The 9477-nt window shown below is 44.5% G+C and overlaps 1 long non-coding RNA gene across 1 annotated transcript; it reads left to right on the top strand.

The window, feature by feature from the left end:
- Positions 1–2209: 2209 nt before the first annotated feature.
- Positions 2210–5325, top strand: LOC146193774 (uncharacterized). Its single transcript, XR_014706479.1, has 5 exons — positions 2210–2488; positions 2569–2648; positions 3675–3861; positions 4494–4604; positions 5308–5325. It is a non-coding gene; the product is annotated as an uncharacterized LOC146193774 (long non-coding RNA).
- The last annotated feature ends 4152 nt before the right edge of the window (positions 5326–9477 follow it).

Raw genomic sequence — 9477 nt, forward strand, 5'->3', positions numbered from 1 at the left:
AAAGAGAGAAAGAAAGAAAGAAAGAAAGAAAGAAAGAAAGAAAGAAAGAAAAATAAAAAGCCTCTTCCTTTTTGATTTCAATGAGGTATAAAGCTTATAATATTGCATACCAGCATCTTGTAGGTACTGCGGAGGCAGGATAAAGTAGGCGGTAAAAATTCGATTTTCTTGAATTTACAGACGAAACGATTCGCTTCCTTAAGATTAGCAAGTAAAAATCATTACGCCGGAAATCACTAAGAGTCCTGGCAGGCTGTGGTGGTCAGTGACCTCCTGTCGTTAAAGGTCAGCACTAAATCATTGCGGACTTGATCGGTACAGAAGCCGATGCATACGCCTTCTCTTCTATGCACACTCCCCTAGGCTAATTCCCTCACTGTAGACCATAGGTAAATGATGCAAAGATCGATATTTGTAACCGTTGAGGCTGTTTTCATCGCGGCGTTGTGTAGACATAATTTCGTCCATGTTGTTGAATGACCTTCTTGTGCACTGCGATGAGTTTCGGTGAGCAGGGTTTTTCCTTTATTTTTCCCGCATGTTGAATTCTGCTGGGACTCCTTTTGGGAATCGTTCTGAGCTCCCGTGAATGTAGGTTCCAACCACCTTGAATCATAAGCGGGTGTTTTCTACAGTTCATCTTGCTCTCTTGTCAAATTCGTTTGCCTCTACATCACGATGTTGTACGCTGAATTCGAAGTGTTTGATATTGTTAAAAAAGCACACTACGAAGTTTTACCTCAAAATCTTTGTCAAAGAGAACGACCCGGCTCCTTTTACCAAAATGTTAAATTGAGGAAACTTCCCGCATAAAAATATCGATTGAAGCGTCGGTATGTTGGAAGTAAGGTTCCACTAGAATGGTGATTAGCAGCTTTCGGCAGTTATGAGTAGAAAGTGTACATCACGAACAGTGAGAAAAATGTTGAAGACGAGTGTGCGCTAGCACCACAGGCGATAACATAACGTTTGCGTACAAGTGCTGCAAAGGCGTGGCTGATTTTTATTTATATCTGAGCTGTGCACCTGTCATTCCGAAGGTTTAGTGACGCCCCCACCGCAATACCATCGGCAGAATTTACAAGCTCCTGATAGTAAATACGTGCTGCCTAAAAAGTGAAACTGGCCTCATAATCGTGTGACGGAGGCCGCTGCTAAACACGAGAAAAAACGTGACAGTGCAGCATGTAGTTACCTGTGCTGCTTCGCGTACATAAGGACGCTGCATCGAATTTGGTCTTTACAATTGCATTATGCCCCTGCTCTTCAGCGGCTGTGTGTATGTGGATATTACTCGAACAAAAATGAACCCTCGTCTGGAAAAAGGCAGAATTCCCTGAAATGCACGCGCAGCAAAATTGACAGTAGTCAGAAAAATCACGTGATTAAATAAAGGTATCGAGCGAGTCAAGCGAAATTACCGCAGGAATTTGTGCTTTATGAAAGGATGGCTGAGCATGCACGGCTCAATGATTTAAGGCAACACAGGTGTATGTTACCGACAAACATCAATTTTTACTTTCTCATTTTGCTTGCCTAACTATTTCCAACTGCCTAAAATATGTTGACTTGTTTACTTGGCGATGCATCATGATTGCAATAGTAAAAAGAAGCACAATTAAGACCTTCCAAATAGAGCTCATTCACGATGTGATATTTAAAGACCCCGATAAAAGTGAATTGCGTATTCAGAAGCGAAGCTTGGCCTTTTTCACAATTCTTTCGTGCTCCTTACGACAATTAAAGTAAAACAATTTTAACTCCATTCACTCCGGAAGGAAATATTCTCGAATGTGTCACAGTTCACCAGCGCTAGCGAAGTGTGTATGGGCCGCCAGTAGAGCCGCCGCCGCCGCTCTCGAATCCGACCATGAGAGAGCCTGTTGTGCCCGTGCCCGGCTCCCATTGTCACAAGCCCGGAGGAGGCTTCCCTGTCTTCTTCTGTTGCTGGGAATGCAAGGCGGCCATTTCCCCTCCACCCTTCATAGCTCTCTCTCCCTCTCCACGAAAAACCAGTTGGCCAAGATGGATGCCGCGTTGGCGGCAGCGGGACGCGAGCGACCATCTGCATTCTCTTCTTTCTCCTCCCCTCTTCCTTCTCCCACTATCCGCACGCTTACAGTGTCGGTGTCGTTTCCGCCGGCAGTCCACAGACCCCCCCCCCCCCCCTCCCTCCCTTTTTTGTTTCTTTCTCCGCTTCCTCCTCGTCCACTCAAGTTAGCAAGATGCCGCGTCCCGCGGATCACGTCAGTGCTGCCCGTGCAGTCGTCTTTCTCCTTCGGTGACTTTATGCTGATCTGCGACGTTTCTGTTCGTACTCATTTAACACGAGAACGAGCACAAGTGCTATATCATCTGAGAAGACACTGTGCGAAAGTCCTCACCGCGGGACATTGGAAACTTCGACAGAACGATGTTGAAGATTTTGGGAAGGCGAAGAAAATCCGCGCGGCGCCCACCACATTGCACATATATTTTGATTTTACAGGTAAGCGTCTCTTTGCTACGATGTGTTTTGAATTGTATTCTGAAGCGTGAAATGAATCGTAACGCTGCACTTAACCGCAGACGAAGAAATGGAGGGATGGAGCAGAGAGCTTAGCAGGCTGAACCGGAAACGCCATGACGAGCGTGATGCGCGGAAGAAGGTACGTAATGTGATGTTTGTCTTTCTTTTCTACTTTTAGTAGCTACGATGACGGATGAAGTTTCTAAACCCTCACTCTTACCCTAAGCAACCACCTTGATCTTGAGCACTGCCTCTAGCCTCCTAGCATGAAAAGCACAAAGGCGCCAGACTACAGTTCGCGAGCAGTAGCCAAGTACGGGCGTTATTAGTCTTGCCTGGAGAACTCGAGCTGTGCTGTGTGTCGCAAAATATTGTCGCCAACCTTTCAGATCTTCAATGATAACGCCTTGTAGAGCACGGATCGATTCTGTATTTTTGTTCATGCTAATGGCGAAACGCGCTTCTTTGACTGAGCTACATGTACGCGAAAACTCACGCGAACGCGACGACGACACACATCGCGCGAAGCCTTCGCGCGAACAGAAATGCATGTGTCGATTGGCTCGTCACTCCGACCTGCCAAAATAGAAAATTTTGCTCCTTCCTCGCAATCGCATGCACAATCAGCTAACAGCATGAACGCAAAGCATACGTTACTGCCGTTCTATTCGCACGCGCTCTCTCTCTCCCTCATTTTTTTTTTTTTTTTGCAGTGTTGCATCGTGATTGTGCATTTCCGCGTAAATTTCTCGCTTTGTACGAATAATGGTGAATGGGCAAGGATTCTACGAATGTATAATCGCAACAAAAAAAAAAATAAATAAAAGGTCAAGTTAGTATACTCTTATAGCGCAAGTGTAAATTCATTTTATGGCATGCTATCGCAAAACACTTCAATTCTTGCAATTGTGACTTACATATGCAAATAGTTTGCGGTGTACTATACCAGTAACACAGAGCGTCGTCGCCGTTTCGCGTTTCCGTTGATTCACGATTAAAGTATATTATAAATAACCTGCACTTGGTTGCTTCAAACTTTATCCAGTCAAGTGCTTTTGTCTCTTCAACAACTATAACAAAATGTGTGCTTCTTTTGAATGATGCATAGTCTTATTTATTTAAAGAATCAGCCACATCAATTACATTTACCTTCGTGTTTTTACAGGTCCACCTTGGCCATGGAAATTGTATGAACCAATTAAGTCTCCGATCGGATTCCGACTTCTTCAAGCTGATGTCCGTTTACCTCGGGGGGACTGAAGTACAAGGAGCGTGACAGGAAGCCTTCGTAGCAGAGCCATCTCAAGAGTGTTCCCTCCACCTTACCCTTTTGGAGTGGCATCAGTTGTCAGGTAAACGAAAACATCTTTCCATGAACTGCAGAAGAGATTTCATTTGGTTTTGTGGTGGCTGTATACAATATAATTGGAATTGTATTGTTTTTGGTATTTCAGAAACTGAAGCTGGTGTTGGTTTAACTGTGGCTATCAACAAGCTACAAACCATGCTGCTTAAGGAGCATGGCTGCTGTTTGAAATACAGTGCAGGGGAAGGCTGATGAGATCACACAAAACGGTTTTATCATTATCAATGGATGACTGGCTCAATGTGCGTGTTGGTTGTTAGGCACCAACAATTATGCTAGCATTTTTGAGTCACTTTCATAGCTGAACTGGGCCAGCACGAAAAAAAAAGCCATATTTGCTGCAAAATTTAACAACACTAAACAACATGTGTTGCTCGTTTGGAAATGTATACAGCAGTTGCTTGATCATGGTCAGAGCAGTAGTTGTATTTCAGCATGCTAACCCTAGCAATGTTCTATTTTATGCTAAACAGTATTTCAGTAGTAAATCAATGCTTCCAGCTGAGCAATAATTTTCTGGAAAATATGTAAAGTTTTCATCCGAATTGTGATTTTGTCGTTTTTGCAAAATCAAATGAATGATTGAATAGAAAATAATCAATGATTTTATTTGTGCAGACACCTGGCTATTGCTGAAGGAGGTGAGCTGCAGTGAAGAAGATGTGGTCAAGCGCTACAAGATGATGCCGCACTACCTGGCACAGAAATGTCTGCGCCTTTTTCTCTAGGGTAAGATTTATAGTGTATTCCTTCCGGTGGGTGACAGAGTAATGTATGCACAGGATTTTTTTTTTTTTTTCAGCGGAGTTATGCTTGCTTTCAAGGTGTAGCTAATCAGCGGGTGTCACAGGTTGCTCAGTTCTCTAACATAAAAGCTTATAGGCTTATAGTAGGTAATAAAAGCTATTGCAATTTCATGAGATTTTTCTAGCAGAGAAAGATTTGCATGGGCCGCAGTTATAAGGGCATTACATACTGGCTGTCCTGAGGATATCTGTGTGCAGTAATCGTTAGACTAAACACGTATAATCTTTCAGTCATTTTCAATGAGCGTTGTTAAACTCTTTAAACATTTATTTATTGCTCGATATGAAGGCTTACTACTTTGGCATTCTACCACTTACGTTAGAGTTGTGGGCTTTATGTAGGAGAGACGGGCTATGATTTGATAAAATGGTAATACAAAAATGGCCTTGTGCTGTCCATTTCCGGTCCACATAATGAGCACAATGAGGTTTAAAATATTCTTGTGCCTGTCACTACAACATTCTCCATTGCCAATGTCTATGGAAAACCACAAAATAATTCTTTAATTTTTCAGTTACCTTCAAAATAACCAGCATCAATTTTTCTTCACCGAAACCACTTTTTTTGTTTAAAAATGCATTTTAAATGGGTGTTTAATTGAAATCTGCATCTTTTTGTCATTCAGGTGTTCCCGTTCAAGCGCCTTTTGGAAATACAGCTTTATGGATTACAAATAAAGGCGGCTTCTCACAGGTGTTGTTTCGCATGTCTTCGGCATGCTTGCACACTTTTTTTGTGCACAGCTGCTAGGTCTATGCCTGCAAAATAGCCTAGTTAATGACTATGATCCCATGAGACTAATTTTTCCCAATTGGCTGTGGTTGCATTTTGCACGTGTGAATATTCTCACAATAGGAGAGAAGAAAGTCACAACAGTATGTGATGAACATGCGCCCTCGGACTACAGAACATCAAAGTACGGAATGTCAGATTGCGGGACATCAGAATGCATGCCATCACAGTATAGAACAACAGACTACAAAACGTCAAAATACAGAACTACAGACAATGAACGTCACAATATAGAACTACAAACAATGAACGTCACAATATAGAACTACAGACAGTGAACGTCACAATACAGAACTACAGACAATGAACGTCACAATACAAAACTACAAACAACGAACGTCAGACAACAGGTCAAAAATACGACAAGACTACAGACCATCAGAAATTTTCTGTTGTTTTTTTCGACTGGGCGTTTTTGGCCAGCATGAGCCATTAAAGGCTTTAGCCTTAATAATTAAATAAACTTGGCCTCCACCGGGAATCGAACCTCCATCCCTTGCACCTCCGCCCAGCGCTTTACCGACTGCGCCATGAACGGGATCGTGAAACGCTCTTCATAATTTCCCTTGTCTACGTGAGGATGATAGCGGGATTCCGCGAGTGGGCGGTGGTGGTGAAAACATTTATAATATGTACAGAGGTATATACAATAAGTGGGATGCCTAGACAGGCCCTCCATTGGCGTTTGCCGCAGCGCGGGCGCGCTGCGCTGAGACCTTTTGCGCCTGTTCAGCCGGACAGGGTCGCCTCCCAGTTCTCTCGGGTGGAGTTTGGGATAGGGGGCAAAGATGGGGTTTTCTGGCAGACCCACACCATGTGGTAGGTACTGCGTCTTTCCTTTCCTGTGAACGAAATTTAGAACCCCGGTCAACTTTGATGCCTTCAATGGAATGCTGGTTGTGTTCGACAAGGGGCGCGCGATGTGTCGTCACGACAGGTCAAGACGTCACCAGGCGATTAATGCATATACGAAGCTGACCTCGCCGGGCTTCCAATCTAGGCGTCCGTGCGGCGCCTTTGATTTGCCGCTTCCTCGAACACCACATCACGCAGCAAATGGAAGCAGACCTAGATGTCTACGATGCGTTAGTACAGCAGGCGTCAGCGCCGTTTGAAATTGATATACAGGAGAGAAAAGGCGTAGTATCTGCCACAATTCTCCGCGGACACATGTACCACGCCGTAAAGGAAGGGAGGAAGTTCGAAGTGAAAGAAGGGAGGGATATAGAGGTTCCGTAGTGAAGGACTACGATCCTCCGCGCTATAATGGTTTTCGGCTCCAAAGTGGTCCAAAGTGCACTCTAGAATTTTGGACGTATTGTGTTTTGTCATGTGCTTTTCTTTCTTGTCGCCAAAGGTTTGTCACGTGGTGTTCTTTCTTGCCCCCAACGAACACAACTACTTGCGACAATCCGTGCATAGGGAAGAGACCATAATTTCGAGGGTTTAGTCACGCTTACTGTTCAGTATGCTTAGGTAGCAGATTAGTTAATGAGATTTCCGTGCTTTTGTGGGTTAAGAACAGTTCAGCTACTTACAACGCAGTTTTAGGCATTAACATCCTCATGGAGGAGCACCCTCTTGGTGAGCACTTCGTGAGCATTTATTTCTAGACATTTTTCATCGTTACAGACGCAATTGCACATATTAATGCGAAAGCGTTTCTTGCATCAAGAATGGCGTCCGCAGGAATGTGCTAAATGAGACAGATCCATAGCCAATCGAACAATAGCCACATAATAAGCCATCATTGCCTAATTTGTGCAGAGTATATAAACATTGTAAAATTTAAAGCAGGAAAATAAAGATAACTAATACAATAAAATCCCCTTCATGGATCACTGCCTTGTCGTGGCGGAGGGGCTTGTGAAACTCGATGAAGTCGTGAGCTCTGCTGTGTAGGGCCACCCAAGATAGACAGGTCACGGTAGAGAGTTCTGACAAAATGTGATTCACTAGAGAAGGTAATGGCAACCCACTCCAGTATTTCCTGCCAAGAAAACCCTATGGCCAGTCACAATACCATTCATGATATGGCGCCGGAAGATGAGCCCCCCAGGTTGGAAGGCGTCCCACATGTTACTGGGGATGAACAAAGGGCGATTACTAGTAGCTCCAGGACGAATGAAGCGGCTGGGCTAAAGCCAAAAGGACGCTCAGTTGTGGATGTGCCGGGAAGCGACCGGAAAGTCCGATGTTGCAAGGAGATATATCACATAGCAACATGGAATGTAAGATCTATGACGCAAGGTAAACTGGATGTCGTCAAGCGAGAAATGGACAGATTGAACATTGATATCTTGGGTATCAGCGAGCTCAAGTGGACCGGAATGGGAGAATTTAACTCCGCTTAATTAATTTAAAAGTCCCGCTTCGACTCTGCTAACACTCCTGACATCTTCCAACCCAGCTCTCTCTTCTGGCTTCGAGTGCCACCTACAACTCCCGGTCTCTCCTCCAAACTTCAACCGAAATATCATGGACCCTATCGGATCTTTGACCGCACTTTCCCAGTCAACTATATCGTGGAACTCGTGAAGCCACCCTCTGATCTCCGCCGACGTAACCGCGAATCTCTCCATGTGGGCCGCCTCAAACCATACTATGTATGGCCCGTCTATGGTGTCATCGCCGTGAGCCGCCAGGATGGCTCGTCCTTTCGCCGGGGGGGAATATATATATATATATATATATATATATATATATATATATATATATATATATATATATATATATATAAATATATATATATGTATATATCTGTTAAGACAACTTGCGTTTGGTCGCTTAGGGTAACAAACTGGATTCCAAGGGAAGGAAAGCGTAGCAGGGGCGGCAGAAATTTAGGTGGGCGGGTGAGTTTACGAAGTTCGCAGAGGTCAAGTGGATGCAGCTAGCACAGAACCGGTTAATTGGAGGAATATGGGAGAGGCCTTCGCCCTTCAGTGGGTATAGTCAGGCTGATGATGATGATGATGATGATGATGATGATGATGATGATGATGATGATGATGATATATTAATACATAACATGTATTAATATATAATGGCTGATATATAAATATATTGTTACTGAGCGGTATTCGCTGGCCGTGCTGACGAAAAAGAAGTGCGACAGACTCCAAGAAGAAGAAGACGCAGACGAGTGCTGTGGTGTGCAAGTGCTGTGCTGTGATCATCCTCAGTGGTGTGGACAACTGCCTTACTGTGAATATTTCCCGTAACATCTCTTGGTGGAGGTGCTGGGTAAGTATAGCTCCAATGCCGTGGCCACTTGCGTCGGTGCGGAGTTCAGTATTGGCAGATGGGTTGAAATGGGCCAAGACGGGTGGAGTTGTGAGAGCAGCAATAAGTTCCGAGAAAGCTGCAACTTGTTCAGGCCCCCAGGAGAATGAAACGTCTTTCTTTAGGAGATTGGTGAGAGGACGAGCCAGCGCTGCGAAATTCGGGACGAATCGTCGGAAATAAGAACATAGGCCAATAAAGCTTCGAACATCGCTGGATGAACGTGGAGTGGGAAACTCTCTGACGGCACGAATCTTGTCGGGGTCAGGCTGAACGCCGGCAGCATTAACCAAGTGACCAAGGACTTTGATTTGTCGGTGACCAAAGCTGCACTTTTTGGAGTTTAGTTGCAGTCCCGCGCGGCGGAAAAGCGCTAGGATTGTAGAAAGGCGACGAATATGGCTTTGAAATGTAGACGAGAAAACTATTACATCGTCAAGATAACACAAACAAGTGGTCCACTTGAAGCCTCGGAGCAAAGAGTCCATCATACGTTCGAAGGTTGCTGGGGCATTGCAAAGGCCAAAAGGCATGACTTTGAATTGATAAAGGCCGTCAGGGGTGATGAACGCTGTTTTTTCACGGTCTCTCTCGTCGACAGAGATCTGCCAGTAGCCGGAACGAAGGTCGATGGACGAAAAGTAGCTGGCTCCGTGCAAAGTATCAAGCGCGTCGTCTATACGCGGAAGAGGATACACATCTTTTCTGGTTATCTTAT

Source organism: Amblyomma maculatum, chromosome 4 (assembly GCF_055883805.1).
Source record: "Amblyomma maculatum isolate TAMU_Amacu chromosome 4, ASM5588380v1, whole genome shotgun sequence".
Lineage (NCBI taxonomy): Eukaryota > Metazoa > Arthropoda > Arachnida > Ixodida > Ixodidae > Amblyomma > Amblyomma maculatum.